Source organism: Gobius niger, assembly GCF_951799975.1.
Source record: "Gobius niger genome assembly, chromosome: 21".
NCBI lineage: Eukaryota > Metazoa > Chordata > Actinopteri > Gobiiformes > Gobiidae > Gobius > Gobius niger.
In genome coordinates this window covers 16479642-16500039 of record NC_136872.1, presented here as the reverse complement: position 1 = coordinate 16500039, position 20398 = coordinate 16479642, and the positions used below count along the sequence as shown (strand labels likewise).

At 40.6% G+C, this 20398-nt stretch overlaps 1 protein-coding gene across 1 annotated transcript in view; it reads left to right on the top strand.

The window, feature by feature from the left end:
• The first annotated feature begins 2353 nt into the window (after nt 1-2353).
• rin1b (Ras and Rab interactor 1b) overlaps nt 2354-20398 on the top strand; it is a 46708-nt gene continuing 28663 nt past the window's right edge. Inside the window, exon 1 of the mRNA XM_079580367.1 lies at nt 2354-2699. The gene's annotated coding sequence lies outside the window, so the exon portion shown is untranslated. The remainder of the gene's footprint in view (nt 2700-20398) is intronic.

Below are 20398 nucleotides of genomic sequence, written 5' to 3'. Positions count from 1 at the left end.
ATACAGCCTGCAGTACGAGGCGGGTGAGGTGTCTCGCCCTACAACAGTATGCAGTAACCATTATGGAGGGGAGTAACGCTCTCTCCATCTCCTCCTGTCCTTTGCCTCGCTTTGGATTGGAGGAGGTGGGGTTTGTGTATTTCATCTCAATAGCCAAAGTTCCTAATGCAAGACTTAAACAAATGAGGAACACGGTGCTATGAGCAAAAAATGCATAGGACCCCATTTTGTGTCTTGTTTCGTATCAGGATGTGTGGGCGGCTCTGGCCCATGATACAACTTAACAATTGGCTAATGCTGCATCTTCCCATAGCAACAACTTTATGTGAAAGTTAGAAAGCACTTAGCACTTATCTGTTTGCCAAATTGGTTTCATGCAGCAAATTGTATTCCTGAGGTGATGCAATATTGAGATGAGAGGCAGGCTATGAATAACAATGTGTCTATCCAAACAAAAGAAAATCTACTAGTTTGTGCAGTTTTTTTTATCAGGTTCATGGTTCCAATCCACGGCACAGTTTCATGTCTTCTGTGTTTGCAAAATGAACTAATGTGATGCTAGTTTCTCACAATAGTTTCAAAACGTCTTGCATTTGGTGTGGTGTAAAAACTCAGAGCCTTAAAGCTGCATTGTGTAACTTTTTATGTGGAAAATTGTTGTAATTGTTGTGTTGTTTTGTAGGTTTTCTGGTGACAGGGTAACACAGCAGTGAAAACCTTCCAAACAATAGACCTTGGAGCGTCCTAGAGACCACTGTGATGGAAAGTAAAGGCGCCATGCTGACCACTCATACAGCCGCTGAGACACTACAAGGTCAAATACACACAAATGTCAACTTTTTTTTCACATAAAAAGTTACACAATGCTCCTTTAAGATAAATGCAGCAATGGCCCCGCGCTACGTTTGAAATTTTATTATATTCTACAAATTGATCTCAACGCCTAGAAAAAAAACGTTTTGGTCATTTGAGCATGTTTTGCATCTGGATAAAGGGGCTAGATGCAAGTTTGCCATTTTATACTCACTACTGCCACCTCAGGCCATACGTGTAACTGCACCTTCTATATCAATTGGCTCCACTTTGTCAACCCCCCAAAAATTGCCCTGAAATTGCCCTGAACTAGTCCACCATGCACCATTTCATGAAATATTTGACGTTCCAAGTACCATAAGACTAAGATAAAATCAGGACTGAACCAGGTCTAAAAAATGGCGTATTTGAGAACAACTGACCAACATTATTCTGTCCTGTCCTGGTGGAGCTAATGACAAGACTCCAAGAATTCCTAAACAACTCTGTATAGACGACAACTTCCAACATCAAAACAGCTTTTACCATTTATTCTTTAGACTACACCCTTCCGACAGCCTCCCCAGTCCTACCATCAAGGAGAAGACTGCGGAGTCCCGATACGTAACAGGTGCAACCGACTGACCGGGCACCAGGCTGTGAAAGGGCTGAACTCCCCCCTTCCCTCCCCCTGCTATTGCACACATGTGGGATATTTCTGTCTACGTTAACTGCTGCTTTTATTCACCAAGATTTGCAATTTTCTGCTATGTGATAACAGTAACAAAGATACAGACGGCATCTCGTCATAGAAGAGGGCGTGGCTTCGCCGAGGGGGAAAATAGAATCTTTAGAGAAACACAATTTTCCCTCTTTTTAGCCATTTTCTGGTGGAATATAAACTTATTTATCACACATAAATACAGTTAGGTGTAAATCGGGCCCATATGGATATTTTCTCACAGCAGATTGTTCAGTAGAAGTGAAAAAACGGCAGTTGTAGCAAGCGCTAGCTAACCGTTAGCATTAGCCCGATGCTAACATGTAGCATGAAGTTAGCATTCCCCGTTATTCATGTATTTATGGGCTGTTGAACCACTTTGCTCCTCCCCATGTCTTTGTTTCTTTATTTAGTAGAAACTATATTCATATTTCAGCATTTGTTAAAATAGTTTTTGAATAATTAGACAAAGTTTAGTTTTTTTCTCATTGTTTTCCCCTTAACTGTTTTCAAAAATGACCATATATGGGCGATTCCAGAGATGCCGTCTGTATCTATTACTGTGAACATGTGCAATAATGATCTGAGCTGCTAATTAAACTGGGTTGAGAGAAGTGGAGCAGACACGGAAAAATCCATGGCCAACACACACAAAAAAACAATCCATAACGCGGTGTCATTTGAACTTAGTTGTCATGTAGAGTTGCCTCTGTATTCCTCTCGCACACCGCTCATACTGCTGACATTTCTTCCCTGAGTTTTTAGCTGAGATTTTGAGTGAGTTGCTGGAGTCTCCGGGGGAGGGTGGGGAGGGGAGCGCGCTCGTGTGTGTGTGTGTGACTGTGCATCACTTGAGTCGCTCTGCCTCGACTCAACAAAAAAAAAGGAAGAAAAAAAAAGGAAAGAGGAAAATGCTCTCCTCCGCCTTGTCACAGCCACCACCAGCAGCACTAGCCGCCTCTATAGCACCAGGCAAGCAGCACAAGCATCGGGAGATAATGTATGCAATTGCCTGCCCGACCAGCAGCGCCTCTTCTCCTTCTCCTTCTTCTTCTTCTTCGCATCATCACAGCAGCATGGTACACTTTGGCTTCAACGAGACGCGCTAAAAACTCTCACCCCATCCTCGTTAATAAGACAAGCAACAACACCACCTGTCCACACCTTCGCGCAACACACACGCAAGGTAAGCGTTTTTGTTTTTTTTCCCCCCCTCTTATCTGTTTTTCTGTGCATCAATAGACGTGACTGTTTCTTGGCTTCGGGATGCTGGGTGTTAAAATTTTGAGAGAGGGAAAAAAAAAGAGAAGGTAGAGAAAGAAAGAAAAAAAACACGCGGGAGTTTCCTAGAGAGTTGGCACAGCGCAGCGTGGATGGCTTCAGGCAGCAACACAGCATCACACCAGCTGGATGGGTGCACAATAATTAGCCTATACTAACTCCCATGCGAGGTCTGTGTGTGTGTGTGTGTGTGTGTGTGTGTGTGTGTGTGTGTGTGTGTGTGTGTGTGTGTGTGTGTGTGTGTACGTGTGCTGTTAAGTTCGCGCTGCGTTGGCGTAAGTTGTTAAGAACTGTTTCCGGTCAACACTTTTGGGAATACCTCTGGATTAGTCTGAAAGCGGTGACAGAAGATGTGCGCATATATACACACACATGTCCCAGTTGGCGCGTGACAAGCGCCTTTTAATCAATTAGATGCCGATTAGTGACTCAATTAAAGAGGTAAATATCTGAGAAGAAGTGCGCGTGGGCGGGTGGATTGGCAACACAATGCGCCAAGTTGGATGCGTAAAGCTGCGTAATGCCAAAAAAGCTCTCCAAAGTTTCACTCATCGGGGTCACTACCTGTGCCACCTTTGGGGATGATGCACAGTTCAATGTTCCCAAGTGGATTGTTTAAAAAGTAGAGACGATTCAGGCAAACATGTTCCTGGGTAACCTTGTGTTTGTGTTAAACTGCAAACTAAATGTTTTTGGTGGGCGGTCCCTCACTACTCACAGCGTGTCCACGTTTGCTTCCCTTTTGAGCATCAATCAGTCCGGGGTTAATTAGCGGGTGAACTGTGTGAAAAGGTAAATTGCACATCAGAAAAGTGCGCGTGGGTGGATTGGCAACCCAATGCGCCAAGTTTGGATGCTTCGTCCCCCTCCCAGTAAAGACCGTGCGTAAAGCTGAGCCAAAAGCCTCTCCAAAGTTGCAGCACCTGCAAGCTCCTCTCCACGCCCCCTCCAAAGCCGCCCCTGAACCCCCTCTGGCGACGCCAAGTGAACCTTTTCAACGCCAATGGGGGCTGTTACGTAATTTAAAAAAGAAAAAACTCAAGTGCCGCGTCCTGGGTGCGTGGGAGGAGATGTGAAGTTCCCAGTCCCACTTCCTCGCTGTTGTTTTGCTCATTAATTTCTGAGAGAGGCGCATTAGTGGCACAGTGGCGTACTTCTGACTTTTTATACTTTGAGTGTGATGTATTATTGGCTAGGTGCGTTTGAAAGCAGTGACTAGTTTCAAGAATTGATGGATTGCATTTGGATTAACGTTGAGTAAGACACAAAAAAGCTCTTAAGCAGAAGTCACAGTGCAGCCCAAAAGAGACGAACTGTGCGTCTTTGTGTCATTCCCAAGCATGAATAAAAGATGGGGAGGGCATCAGGTTGACCTCTTCATGACCCCCAATCAAGTGATGAGCCATGTCCACACAGTGCAGGTGTATGGGGGAAATAGTCCAAGACAATATACAAAGGTTTTAATTCAGAATTTACAGGGATAAGATTACAAAGGCGAGACACTGCAGGTGAATTGGCAAAAAAAAGACTCTTACCATTTTCTCCACTTCAGCTTTACCCAAATCTATGAGCACCTCGACTGGAGCGCAACAGTGTAATACCTCATTTGAAAGCTAAGGCCTACAAAACTGATTGTAATTTTTTTTTATCACGTTGTCACATTTTTAAGCGTTTTTGTCATGTTTTTGATGTCTTTTTGTAGATTTTTTTGCTGTCATGTTTTTGTAGTTTTTTGTTTGTTTTTGAATATTTTTTGTAGTTTTTTGTAGTTTTTTGTTGTTGTTTTTTTGCAGTTTTTTGTCTGTCATGTTTTTGTAGTTTTTTGTGTTCTTTTGTAGTTTTTTTGCTGTCATGTTTTTGTAGTTTTTTGTGTTCTTTTGTAGTTTTTTTGCTGTCATGTTTTTGTAGTTTTTTGTAGTTTTTTTGCTGTCATGTTTTTGTAGTTTTTTGTAGTTTTTTGTTGTCATGTATTTTTATATATATGTTTTTTTGTGTGCTTTTTTTTGGGGTCATGTTTTTGCAGTTTTGTATGTGTTCGTAGATGTTTTTGTAGTTTTTTGTTGATTTTTTTGCTGTCAAGTTTTTGTATTTTTTTGTCATGTTTTCGAATATATTTTGTAGTTTTTTGTTGATTTTTTATGCAGTTTTTTGCTGTCATGTTTTTGTAGTTTTTTGTGTTTTTTTTTGTAGTTTTTTGCTGTCATGTTTTTTGTAGTTTTTTTGTTGTCATGTATTTCGTAGTTTTTTGTTGTCATGTATTTTGTACGTTTTTTGTTGTCATGTATTTCGTAGTTTTTTGCTGTCATGTTTTTGTAGTTTTTTGTGTTTTTTTTGTAGTTTTTTGCTGTCATGTTTTTTGTAGTTTTTTTGCTGTCATGTATTTTTGCAGGTTTTTTTTTTGCTTTTTTTTGCTGTCATGTTTTTGCAGTTTTTTTATGTGTTCGTAGATGTTTTTGTCGTGTTTTTGTAGGTTTTTTAATTGTTTTCTTTCCGTTACTTTTTGTCTCGGTTCTTCCACATTTTTATCGCTCTTTGGTTGCTACTTTGTGGCTTTTTTCATTGCTTTTTTTCATTGCTTTTTGTCACATTTTTGTTGCGTTTTTGTCGCTTTTTCTCACAAAGCTTTTAGATTTGGGTAAAAGCAAAACCTGGAGAAAACATGCTTTGTTTTTCATGCCATAGCTCTGTCAACGAAGCGAGGAGCGAGTCATCAACAAATCCACCCAAAGAAAACTTGAAAAACTTAAGAACAAGACGGATCGCTACTTTAGATAGATAGATACAGTTCTGAGGATAGAGACGATGAGGCAAATGTATCAGTTTTGAAGTGAAAGTTGGATTTACAGCTGCAGAAACTAGTTACTTTCACTACATTAAACACTTTTCACTTTCACCATCATATTGTTCAACCAAACCAAACACTGACCCCGTCGTGACCCACTTTCACCGTCCCCGTCCGTCATGTCGGAAACAGCTGACTCTGCCGTTACCGTGGAAACAGTCATTTAAAGTAATCTGCATACACCTTTACTGTGTTTCTATGGTAACGGACTTTTTTTTTCTTTTCTTTTTTTTCGGGGGCTGTAGTTTTTCCATTGTTTTCATGGCAACAAGAGAGCGAGCGGCATGCACAGTCAGGATTATGTTCACAGTTATGAGCCGTAAATTGCTTCCCTTTTTTTTCCTTTTTTTTTTTTTCCCGACACTGAATTTAATGCTGATGGACCAGAAGATTGCTTCCCCACAGACTGCTGTTGTGTATGCACTGCTTAAAGTTTCTTTGCAGAGAGAAGGGGTGATATTTGTCTTAGCAAGTGGTGGTTAAATGGCTTAACATTGTACTGAAGTTTCAAGATTTAGTTCAATTGTAGACTTGTTTTGGTCCTGATTTAGTGCGAACTTCTACGATATTTAGGTTTAAAGTTTTGACCGCTCAGTGAAGGAAATGGAAATGAACCATCTCAATCTACATAACTCTGATAAAGTGTACAGAATAGGTCCAGGAACAAGAAAATGTGAATGTAAGCGACAACTGGGGACACATTTGCTATTGTTTACCAGTTTTGTGTTCTATTTCTTTTTCCACAATAGAATAATTGAACTAAATACATGACATACAATGAATAGGTGAAACAATAGCTTGACAACATGTAGATATAATATGTTTCTTGGGAAATTACGTACGTATTTAGATTGAGAAAAGGCATGTTGGCCTGATCTTAATGTAACTGTCACTCTTCTATCAATACATTTTAGTTCTGTATTAGTGATTACAGCTTTAAAATGTAATATGTTTGTGTTACATTTTATTGTTTCAAACATGTAGCTGAGTTACACTACTTTTGAGTTACTTTTCCCAAAAATATAAACTGAATATAGTAACAAAAGCCACTGAGCAAAGGTGCAGTCAGAGATTTCCTTTTCCTTCGCTTTCCCCCACTCTCTCATGTTTTGTTTTGACGGCATTAATTACAGACTGAAGATTTTATAAACCGGTGTCCAACTTGATTTGGTGCTGCATTTTATTTGGGGGGAGGTGGCATTTCTCTGTTCATACATTTAAAGCAACTAGATGCAAGTCAGTCATTTTAAACTCACTACTGCCACCTCAGGTCTTACGCGTAACTGCAGGTTCTAGTGGTGCAGCTACACGTAAGACCTGAGGTGGCAGTAGTGAGTTTAAAACGACTAACTTGCATCTAGTCTCTTTAAACAAATATAGATAAAATAAATGAAAATCCATTAATAGAAAGCTGTGATAAAGGCTGTTTTTCCTTTTGTGATGCACCAGCAACACTTTCAAATGACGCGTTACTCTGGCCAATGCTGCGAGCTGTCCTCCAGTCGAGAATCTTTTGGATTTGGGTAATGCCGAAATTGAGACAAAACGCTCGGTGAAGGCGGGAGGTTAACAACTCAGTAACGATCTCTAAAAATCCAACAGATCAAAGGGGATACTGAATCTTTTTTTTTTTTTTTTTTTTACTTTAAAGGGGTTAGATGTAAGTTAGCCATTTTATACTCACTACTGCCATCTCAGGTCATACGTGTAACTGCACCTTCTATATTAAGCTCGTGCATGACAGCACTTCGGACCCGAATTAACAACTTTTTGATTGACAGTGCAGGATTTTAGAGGCAGTTGTGGTGAACGGGTCTGGGCTCATTCTACACATTAGGACATTGTTGGAACATGTAGGGGGAGGAAAATTAATATTTTTTGACATTTTTAAACTCTGTATAGTCCCTTTAATGAAAAAAGTAATATATTTTTGTAACTTGATACTTTTGTAATACTTTACTCTCAGCACTTCCCCTAAATATAGCTGTTTGGATATTTGAAGCTATTCAAAATGTGATGATGTTATAGATGGTTTTCAGTATGACTCAAGGCTTCCTCTTCGTGTTTGCAATAATATCATCATCGCAATATTCACAACGGGTAAATCTAGTATTGCATATTTTCTCAAAGCAGCTCAACGGTTTTCACATAATGCACTGTGACCCAACGCCTAAAACAAATCCATCCTTGAAGCACAGGTCAAACTGAAACAAATGTAAGAATCTCTAAATCTAAAATCTTAGGTGCTGTTTTTCTTTCGACCAGGAAAGACTTAAACAGATGCAGAGACGCAGCAGTGATGAATACTTTATTGAATAGATCAACGTTGGCGCGAAGGCCCTCGGGCAGAAGATGTCAGTGATGCAACGAAGACAGGACAAGGAAAATATCTAAAAAGTGAAAAAAGGTGGAGGAGGCTGAGGGGGCTGCTGCTTCTGCTGCTGTGGCTGAGGGTGAGACTGGGTGCTTTGTGCATTATCGGAAGTTATGCATAAATATCAAAGCTGTAGGGTCTCAAGTAGTTTAAAAGCCGTAATTAAGAGAATACACGTCCTCTAAATGCCAAATCTACATATTTATAAAATGTGGAGAGTAAAATGAACGGGCTGAAATCAAAAGAACAGCTTTCCCATCGTGTAAAATGTCACAATCACTCATCCCGATGTGTTGCTTGGTTGCGGTAGACTCCATGCATATTTGAGCTTGCCCAAATCATACTGGGCGCTGATTGCTTCCTGAGAGCTCTACCTACATAAAATCTGTGCTAAAGCGGAGAGGACGTATACAGTGCGTCTATTTGAGGCGTGTGTGTGGGGGGGAGCAGTCTGTACCGCCGTGTGTGGGAGGGCGGGGTGAGAAACTCGGGGCCCGAATGCAACGGCCCTGGGACGCGGCTCAGAGTCGGTCTCTGGCGCTAATGCGGTCCAGGCTGGAGGATCAGGACCTTCATTTGCAATTAAAATAGCTCAAAATGGGCAGATGATGGTGAACGGCTAAGCATGTGATAATATGGAGAAGTTAGGAATGGAGCAGGCCCCCTAAGTGCTCTTAAACTACGATGAAATCATGTCAAAATGCTCTAACTTTAACTTTCTAATATAAAATCTCCATCCAAAGGTTCTTGAGTCATCATCTGCACTCTGTCGTGGAAGTGTAGGATATTTCGCTAATTTATTCTTTACTTTTCTTTAGTTTAGATAAAGACTCAAGAACCTGTGTCTATAAGGGACTCCTGTACGACTGAGCGCTCACACAGATGATTTAGTTTTACACGAACTGGGACTTTGATGCTGTTTAACCTCTTAACCCCCACCTGAACTGACCACGTTGTCTCCAGTTTGGCCTTACCCAAATCTAAAGGCTACTTGAAAAAAAAGTGTCATAAACAGCAGTAAAAAGGTGACTGAAATGTGACAGAAAAAGTGATGAAAAAGTGAGTGGAAAAAAGTCTTAAAGGAAGTGAAGATATTACTGCGCGGATGTCGAAGTACTCCTGGTATTATTACGCCTTACAACATAGTTCCCCTTTTTACCCGCTTAGAAAATCCACATTGTTTCATTTTGTGTAACTTCATCATGTAATACTTCACGTGAGCATCCATTGAGAAATTGAGAAAATACGCTTGATGAAGGCGGTAAGACATTAACAACTCAATAACAATCTCTAAAAATCAGATTAAAGGGGATACTGAACAGAAAATTGTGATTTTTTTTTTTTTTTTTAGCTTCAAAAACCCTGTTAAAACGTACCAGGAGTGGTATTTGTTTCATTCATGCAGTTTTGTTTAATCCCGTTTACATTAGTAACACTTTATTTTACACTACACTTAACGCATTGTACCTGCCACATTAAGTACAATGTAATGTGCTCTGTAATACTGTGTACTAACTATGCAGTACATATACAATGGAATAATGTGTATTAGTATTTTGGAGGTACATAATATAATAAGACAAAAGACACAAACTCTAACCCTAATCTTAAAGGGACTACGCTATATTGGAGGCAAGTAGGGTGAAGAGTCTTGCCCAAGGACACAACAACAGTGGGCATTTGCAGGAGCTGGGATTCAAACCCACGACTTTCAGATTACTAGATGACCTGCTCTACCAACTGCGCCACTGACTAATGTTCCTCCAAAATACTAATACACATTATTCCATTGTATATGTGCTGCATAGGTACAAGTTATTACACATTGTTACATCCACATTACATTGTACTACATTTAGTTGGATACAATATATATCAAGGTAGTGTAAAATAAAGTGTCACCATTTCTTCTTTTCTTTCTTTTGTTGCGTTACATTGATTTGTTAGCATGCTGTTGGCTAAAAGGAAAGCTTATTTTTTCCTTTTAAGACATGTCCGCTTTACCTTAAATGCAAACTTACAGGCCACAAATGCTAAACTCATTCTTCTACTCAGATAATATAAAAAAGCCGGTCTTGAGGCCTGTTGTTTGATATAAAACAGGATTGTAAGTGACTTCATTAAACCGTTTTCCTAATAAGAATAAAATTCCCGTCCGTGTCTCCGTAATAGCCTTGATGAAGCTGTTTTAGCCGCTGAAGTCTATGCCTCTCTCTGTTCCTCCTCCTCAAAGCCGCGCAGTAATAATGCAGCCTTTGTCCTCTTGTGGTCAGTCTAACACAATCTACAGCGGCATCAAACGCATCACTCACTGCCATTATATCAGCGAAAGGGCCAAAGAGAGACAGACTGAATGCACCTTCATTTATGCTTTTTGAGAGGGTTAGACCTGGAAAATTAGTCCTGATTTAGCCACAGTTTAGGACTCTTTTGCCTGGTTTACTTTAAATTTGTCTTGTATGTTGTTATTGTTTACTATACTGTCATTATTATTTTGATATAAGTGAGTTGACAGGTTCGTCTCATTGCTTTGCTGACTGCGACAAATGACAAATAAATCTAAATCCATCAAAATGTATTTTAATTTAAGAGAAGAAGAAGATCTTTATTTATATAGCTTTATATAAGTGGTAGTTGTAGCTGTAGTAGTAGTTGTTTGTATGCGGTAGTAGTAATAACATTTGGTCAGTATTATAAACTTACATCTAGCAGCAACTAGGGCTGAGTACTGTTAAAAAAAAAAATGTCGATACCAGTACTTTGCTTGGTTTTCGATACCGATACCTGAACAATACTTTATATACATAATTGAAAATATTTGTCATATAGAACCAGAAAACCGATTAATAATATTTATATTTGTTCCTTTTCCTTCCATTTCATTTCTATTGCATTTGGATAATTTATTTGAGGTGAAACAACCAAGAAAATTTGTTCATTTCACAAGTTTTTTTCATGTTTTTCCTTAAGTTTTTTCCTAAATTTTCCAACTCTTTTTTTTTTTTCAATTTGTCAAAGTTTTTTCCCCCCAAATTTCCCCAAATGTTCAATTTTTTCCCACATTTTCCCCCAATTTTAGAAATTATTTTTGTCAATTTTGCCCCCAAATTTCCCCACTGTTTCGATGACCAACAACATCAAAACTTGAATTTAAAGATTGAACATTTCTTTCGATACCAGTAGTAGCTAAACCTTTTTTTTTTTTTTTATACCAGACTGATATCATTTAACGGTGCCCAGCTTTGGCAGCAACTCGTCCAATCTACCAACTTGTCTATAATGACCAATAAAAATATTTTAATGACATAAAACCTCATCAAACATGTTTATTTGTTTCCTTATTCGCAAACATTCATTCTAACAGAAGAATGAGGGAGTCTAAAGGATTGTGTATAATTTATGCCATTACTCATGTTGAATGAGTTTTAAACCATTATCCTGCTATAATGTCTTCTTTCATAGTCTAGTCCAGTATCTGATAGTCTTTTCCTCTATTTTAAACCCGCTTCTTGATGATGTCTATCTTTTACCTCATTGTGGCATCATTTCTTAAATTTCCATTATCCCTTTACCAGGAAATAGTTTGCATAAAATACCCTTATGAATATTAGTCACCGACTGAATCACGCAGAGTCATCCCGGGGTGAGAAGAACCAACCACAAAAGGCAGGTACGTTCTTTTTTTTTTAAAGAAATCCGCTTCTCCGAGCATCTATTATTGCACGTATCTTGCTAATAATCAGGCGCTTGTCTTAAGGGGGTTGGTTGCCAGTTTGGATGGGTAGTAAGTGTGAAAACGAGGATGTGCTGCAGTTGTTTGGCGCTTTGGAGAAGTGACAGGATGTGGATAAAAGTTGGGACTTACATAACGGAGATGGAGACAAGAGTTGTTTTGTGCCTGCTGCTGCCGCATGCTCCTGTCCCGTGGTCTGAAGGGAGTAAGAGTGAGAGCAGCTGGACCGGGACAGGTGACAGCGGCTGAACAAGCCCGTAATGAGGCAGGAGGGCAGTGTAGTGGGTTTGGGAGATTCAGTAGTAGAAGTTGTGGACTTGGAAGGGGGTTGGGAGTCTCCTGTCAAGGGCTATTGCTGGGTTCAGGTGACATCATGATATCTTGCAAAGGGGGGGGCAGGTGAGGTAGCAATGTAGAGGTTTTTTATATTGTACATTGAGATCCTGGACCCTATCACTGATATACATGATCAGTTTTGTTGTTATAAATATTACTTGAGAAAGTGCAATGCAATCAATAGGAAAACTGAAAACCAGGATCCTGCAATTTCAGGCTTTATTCATTTTAAAGCAATATTAAGTAACTTAATAAATCCTTTTTCGTTGTCCCTCTGGGGTAATACAAGTGTTGATGGGATGATTGGGGGGGGGGGGGGGGGGGTCTTTCATCTCCCCCTGGTGACTCTGGTCCGGAAACCACACAACTTTCTCTGCTTCGACCAGAAGGCGCAATACACACTAATGGAATCACGAAGAAGAAGCTAACATGCTAACGGGCTAAGCTAGCTGCCACTTAAGCAGTATTTACAGCTAAGTTTCAGAGAAAAAAAATATCTCCATTGTGTAATTGGATGTACAATATCCCTCTCTCACTTTGTCCTTTCTGTCAGCGTAGTATTTACTCTCAGGGACAATTAATGAGTAAAAAAAACGTAACATGCTATGACACCTGCAGTGGCGCTTATGGCCTCTAGGGGCAAGAGTTACTTAGTACTACGTTTGCTCTGGTTTAGCCAAACTTAAATCTATTTTAGGTCCTGTTTATACCCAGTTTAGTCCTGATCTTCATCCAGTGCTGGTGGCACATCCATCCATCCATCCATTTTCTTCCACTTGTCCGTTTCCGGGTCATGGGGGAAGTTGTTGGAGCTGCTCAAATCACATTGCACCAGCCCCTTATGGCTCCTCCTGCAGGCGGTGGGTCCACGGAAGGGCCTTTTGGTCTCTCATAAGGGGCTTCTGAACCGCTCTTTATCTGACCCATCACCTAGAACATGGGAGACCCTACCAGAGGCAGCAAGCCCCCTACAACAGAGCTACCAGGATCATTCGGGTGCTCAAACCCCTCCACCACGTTAAGATGGCGGTTCCAGGAGGGAGCTGGTGGCACAAGGAAGACCAAATATTTCAAAAAGTGGTGCTTTGGTGTCAAAGATTTGTAAAATAATGATCTTTGTTGCAGTGAACGGACAAAAAAGACTAAAACCATTCATTTTAATTTGTCAAACAGCGATATTTTCCCCACCAAATACAGAAAACACTGTTGCATAACCTTGGTTTAGTAATTGAAAGATAAACCTGTCAAACTCGAATGAAACACTATAAAGCGTGAGTTTGCTCAAGAGGTTCACTCTGTCACGACGTATGCTGAAAATTCAACCTCAAATCTGTGCTTTAAATCTTATTAAGTATTCAGATGACTCTTGTGTGTTAGTCATTCAACAGTAAAGGTCAAAGTAGTAAAAATATAAATAAAATAAAGAGTCAAATCTAGTCTTAATCACAATAAATGTCAGGAAATCGCCTTCTTGGTTAATATCCACAATATATTTTTCCCAGTGTCCTCTCCTTTTGCTTACAACAGTGTGACGTTAAAGCAGATCAGTAGGACAGTATGGTCACTAGTGGGCGCCAGTTCCTCCAATGCGTCCCATTGGCTGGAGAGCGCCTGTGGACCAACTGTCCTGTGGGGGTTTCCATCTGACTCTGGGACTGGTCACTCTCAACCTGCACAACAACTCACGATTGTTTTTGACGATTCATTATTTCATTCCTCTGTAACAACAACAGGTGTAAGACGAGAATCACCGATGACTGGCGGCTGAACAAAGGAAACCACATGGCCTTGAATTTTTCGTAATTTTGCTTTGGAAACATCTCAGTCCGACAATAGAGGAGGCAACTGCACCTGTTGTTTGAGGCAGCGAGGAGGCGGACAAGCTGAGGAGGCAGAAGATTCTCCAGCTCCAAAGTCTCGCCCGACCTTGAAACCTGCTCCGGTTCAGGATGTGAAAAGTCACGACTAACAGAGTTCAAAGCAGGGGCAGCCAAACTTTCATCAGGACCGCATACTGAAGCGGAGCGGAGCAACTCGGGGTCACGGCAGTGAATCCTGATTCCACACCGTTTTTCAGGCAGGAAACCTTAACAAAAAATAGACACAGTTTTTGCTGAAACGTTAACACAATTACTGTATATTTAAGATTTTCCTAAAAAAGATGTACCCAGCTTTCTTTAGATTGACATTTTTTGTGATGTTTATATATGTTTATATGTTTCACTTCCTCATTGGACACTGACAGGAAGTGATAAAGATCGATTTTAAACTGTTGCTGTGCCGACCACTTTATGTCAATGGGAAATGAGTCACACTGCTGAGGAACTTTACCTCTATGTCACTTCCTGTCAGTAGTTTAAAAATGTAAATGAAAATAACTTTTCTGCCCAACATTTCCATATCCATCGAAATAAGTCATATTTTCAAAAGCATTAAAGTCATATGCAGTTTAATGCCTACTCTGTTTAACACTTATTGTTGATTGATAAGGTTTAGGACGATGGGCTATTAATTGAAATTTAATCGAAATTGCAATCTCTACTTTGGTCAATCTCTATCATCATCATGGGACTTTATAATCGGCAGGTTTACAGCCATTTCTTTGGCACAACAAAATTCAGCAGGAGTTCTCAGAGTCAATGGCGAGCCGATTATTTTGCCTCATCAAAGGACAAGGGGCCGAACCACCGAATTGTGTGGTTTGGGGGGGAAATTTGAGAGGACTTGACATTATTTGGCATTTTTGGTGCACTTTAAAGCAGTACTAAGGATTTACCTTAATAAATCCTTTCCGTAGTCTCTCTGGGGGTAACACAAGTGTTAATGGGATGATTGGAGGGTCTTTCATCTTCCCCTGGTGTCTCTGGCCAGAAAACCACAATTGCAACTTGACTGCCACCGGGCCGGAGTCACCAATACACACTAATAGAATCACGAAGAAGAAGCTAACAAGCTAACAGGCAAAGCTAACTGTGGGCTAGCGCCACTTAAACAGTATTTACAGCCAAGTTTGAGTGAAACAATAGGGGGCAGGAGTTACTTAGCACTGCTTTAACAGGCCTCTGATCTTGGGGGCTAGAAGTGCTCTGCTGGAGGGCCGGATTTTGCCCCTGGGCTTGACGTTGCCTAAAGCCTCGCCCTGGTCTAAAGGCTGCCTAATGTAGGATGGAGGCTACAAGCTGGTCAGCCTTGTGCTAACTACTGACCACAGTACAATTATTTATTATTAATGAAAATATACAATACTTGAACATATAGTGAAAAGCTTTTGTAACGTTTCGGTTTATGATTATGATTTTATGGGTCCTGGATGAGCTCTATCGTGGTGCAGAGCTACTGTACAGCTTCAAGTTGACAGTGTGAAGAGAGAGAGCGTTTACACGGATGGCTCGCGCGATTGGTTGTGAGGAAAAAGTTGCTGGCTGTGATTGGCAAACGAGGCTTCAGTTTCGCCGCTTGAGCCAGGGAATCGCAAGTGAAATTGAACCTCATATTAGGTGCTAACTAGACCATTGTCCGCGTCCAAGTTTCGCTGCCTCTCTCTCAAACAGACCCGTGAACAGCAGGTGTGGCCTCCCGCTGCCTCCTGGCCCCTCTCCGCTTTAGTCAGAGCGATCCCCCCAGCGCCCGTCTGTCTCCCACGGCGACGCAGTAAATTTGGACTTTCTCTACAACTCCCCACGGACGGCTGCTTGAGACTCCTTGTCACAGCGCTCCTTTTAGACAGGACTGGCCCCGGCTCTCTCAGGCTTCTTCCTTGCACAGTAAACTGGGAATAGCTTAAATCGTTAAAGCCACACTGTCGGAACAATACAGGCTGAGGCGGAAATGGTACGTCACAACAGAGATATCAAACATGCTCCTAATGACACTTGCTATGCTATTTTTTCCTTTGCTCATGAAGATCAAGCATTTAGAAGTGGATATAATGTATTAAAACCTCATGTTCGGCCGATCAGTCGTCAAACTAAAGCAGTGGTTCATCTCCATGGAGAAAACACCAATAAGGAATGAGATCCATTGATCAATCTCGATGTAGCAGATTCATGAGGTTGGACTGACCTTTTTTACAAACTTAAGCTCAAACAAAAACAAACCCGTCTCTCCAGTATCATTTAACGCACAAACATCTTCCATTGTCTCGTCCAAACTCCAAAACTAGGAGCCAAAGTAATGCTGTAAACCTGACGATTAGAAAGTCCCATGACCAGTATTGAGATTATTGAGAAGATTTTAATAACAGCCCTAGTTTATAAGGGTTTGGGTTTAGGGTTACGTCTGTGTTTCTCAGTTTAATCATCATTCAGAGTTTATATACAAGTAAGTAAGTAAGTAAGTAAGTAAGTAACCGCTTCCTGGGTTTGTCCCTGTTTCAGAGCGTGGTGTTCTGCACTGGTCAGCTCCACCTCCTCCTCCCTCTTCCTCCTCCAGCTACCTGCGCCGCTCCACAATAGCCTTTCACCATCTCCTCGTGTGTCCCTTTTTTGTTTCCTCTTGCTCCTCTTGTGATATACCGAGTTTATTTCAGATATTATAGCGCAGTATCTGAATGACGTCACCGCTGATAACAAGCATACATTCATGCAATTACAGGCCCCTTTGACCCTTCCACTAAACCACTGATTGCCACCACAACATCGGCTGAACACAAACACGAGCCCACTGCCTATTTCTCGATTTGGTTTCACGAATGGGAATCAGACACAAACTATAGCTACAGGGCCATTCAGCTGAAATTGACATGGAAATGCTGGTTGAGATACAGTATGGGCATATGAACGGTCAGTCGAGCTCTTTTTAAGCTCAATCGGGAAACCAGACACAGCCCTATACATACAGACGGCATCTAGTCATATCTCAATCTACAGAGAAACACAATTTTCCACTCTTTTTAGCCATTTTCTGGTGGAATATGAACTTATTTATCACATACAAATAAAATCAAGTGTAAATCGGGCCCATATGGATATTTTCTCACAACAGATTGTTCAGTAGAAGTGAAAAAACAGCAGTTGTAGCTAGTGCCCGATGCTAACATGTAGCATCATGTTAGCATTCTCCGTTATTTATGTATTCATGAGCTGTTGAACCACTTTGCTCCTCTCCATGGCTTTGTATCTTTATTTATCAGAAAACTATATTCATATTTCAGCGTTTGTTGAAGTAGTTTTTGAATAATTAGAGAAAGTTTAGATTTTTCTCCAAATTGTTTCCCCCATAACTGTTTCAAACATGACCATATATGGGTGATTCCAGAGATGCCGTCTGTATCTCCTGTCCAGTTGGAAAGCCGAAGATTTAATGAAGCGGCTCAGTTCTTCAGCGTAAAAACACGACCGGGCCGTCCTGACCTGTCCAGGATTCAAACTCAGATCGGAGGCACAACTGTCAAACCACCGTCAAACTACTCAAAACTGAAAGTCGTAAACTCATGATTTCAAGTCAGCCTGAGTGATGTCGCTATTCTCTTTTTGCCGCGTGCCTGTGGTGCCTTCAGGTGCTTGAAAACCCCCTCAGATCTCTCGTTATTGTCATGCAACTCCCGTCTGGTTTGTGGAACTGTAGCGCTGCAGGCCAACTCCTGATTTTTATTTTTTTTGACTAAAGCCTAATTTCCTCTGCTGTCTTTCATCGTTTCATCTTTCTACTCACTGTTGCTGTATTTGCGAGAGTTTCTGAGGGAATTACATAAGTGCATGCGTGTGTGGGCAGCCCGTGTTTTATGTAAGGCGAACCTGGAAATGGCGATCTCAACGCGAGGCTGTGATCTTCGCAGAGACTTGTGTGGGGAGGGTCAGCGGACATGGTGTGTAGGGCCGGAGCGGTACCACTGTCCCACACTATTGACAAAGAAATAAAATTATAGGTTTAATCTGCAATGTTTTGTGAAATCAGAAGTGTGTGCCCTGGGAAAAAAAGGATTATCTATAATAAAATGAGTGAGACTTGAGTTGCACAATGTAGTCAATGTCGAATCCCTGAGGTCTTCCATCTACCTGAAAGATTTTTTAAAACACAGCCTAAAATACCAAAACTAGTTGCGACAAAAGAAAAGGTCATTGATGATGGGAGAATGTGACACAAAGCCTTCTCCAGCACATCCCAAAGATCTGGACTCTGTGGTGTCCAATCTATGTGTGATAATGATGTCTCCGAGCCATCAGGGAAGAAGAAATCCATTGATCCACTTCATAACAGTTAAATCTTTGCTGAAGATCATATTGTCCTCTTTTGGTTTTGTCTATGTTTAGAACTACTTGAGTGGTGAAAAAGAAATATGACGAGCACTTTTTATGGATTATGAAAATTAGGGCTGAGGCGATACTTTTGTCATGATCCGATACATATCACGATACTCAGGGGCCAATACGTATTGAGATGCCACGTCTAATTATGATAAGTAATATGTTTACCTTAAAATGTGTACAGAGAAACCAGTCATGTGTCCAAAGTTTATAAACCAAATGACTTTTGATGTTTATTGACATGTTGAGATTGAAAAGTGCATTAACGCAGAACTAAGTAACTCATGCCCCTAGAGGCCTTAAGCGCCACTGCAGGTGTCGAAGCAATTTGCGTTTTCTTTACTCACTAATTGTTTGTAAGAGTAAATACTGCGCAGACAGAAAAGACAAAGAGAGAGAGGGATATTGTACATCCAATTACACAATGGAGATATTTTTTTTCACTCAAACTTGGCTGTAAATACTGTTTAACTGATGCGAGTTAGCTTTGTCTGTCAGCCTGCTAGCTTCTTCTGCGTGATTCTATTAGTGTGTATTGGTGCTCCGGATCTGGCGGGGAAAGTTGCATGTGTGGTTTTCTGGCCAGAGACACCAGGGGGAGATGAAAGACCCCCAATCATCCAATGAACACTTGTATTACCCCCAGAGGGACTACGGAAAGGATGTATTAAGGTAAACAAGTTACTCAGTTCTTCCTTAACACAAAATGTAACAAAGTGCTGTGTAACTGTTGCTGGAAAACAAGGTATTGAAAGTATTGCAATACTTGATGTAGAAATATATCGATAATGACAATATAATTAACAATGGACAAAATACTTCAAAATCCCAACCTTACGCTTATAGGGAAGATCAATTAAACGATATTTCATTCATTCATTTAAGGTTCTTTTATTTAAGGGAATGCTAATGCGTAACATTAGCTGCAGTCTCTATCCGTGACTTCAGTCCAAATCAGCTGCGTATGCAAATTATATCATGTCCGCAACAATATATAATATTACAACGACAATTATACCAGTATAACAATATTCCCCTAATCGGGATACAATATTTTGTTCCAGCCCTCATAAAAATGGAGATCTTTCCTTCACAAGATCTCCAGTTAATTTGTGTAATACGAAACCAGTGAAATAATTGTGTTGGTTTATTAATTGGTCAGTTCTGCCAGCATGTGCTTTTTGCTTCTTTGTCATTGCCAAAAGGTTGTAAGTTCATCCTGCTTTCCGCTCTAGTCTTCTCTGTACACAAACACATACACGCTTGTTTGTAATGCTATCTTAGTGAGGACACTCATAGACATAATGTATTACCCAGACCCTAACCCTGAACCCTAACCTTAATCCGAACCCTAATCTAAACCCAAAAATGTCCTCACATTCCAAAAATGTCCTCACTCTGTTAGTTAAAAACTGGTCCTCACAATGTCGCAATTACAAGAACACACACACGCACACGCACACGCACACACACACACACACACTGAGCAGTTTTTCATCTGAACTCATGTCCTTGTATTTTGTCCTATAGCTAAATGAACACATCACTTCTTGTTGACATAGAAAAAGAAAACACTTGTGAAATCTGCCATGATTGGATAAAGTGGAAACACGACGACGCTAAGAATAAGTCCTGGAGCTAAAAAAAAAAAAGAAAAGTCCACTGTCGTCAGTCACAACTTCTTGTGCGTCCTGTCGCTGCCAGCTCCAGCAGCAGCACTTTACATAACACTCACTGATGATATTATGCGCTTCCCCCATTTGAATCCACCTAAATACTGTTTACCATTTGCTGCTAATGGGAGAGACAGAGCCGGAGAGAGAGACTTATATAACAGTGTCAGGAGGTGAGCCGAGGGAAAGTGAAAAAGCTGACAGTATTATTGAATGAAAACAATATTCAGAAAGTTTTTCCTCAGAAGGGCTGCTGCAGTGGGTTTCGCCAATATGAGCTTTTGCACTGAGCGCGAGGCAGCAGTGGTTCCTGAAATAGACTCGAATTACTAATAAAGATGATCAATATAGCTACCACTTTTTAATATCGCTATTTGCATGTTCTCTTACGGGGAAAATAG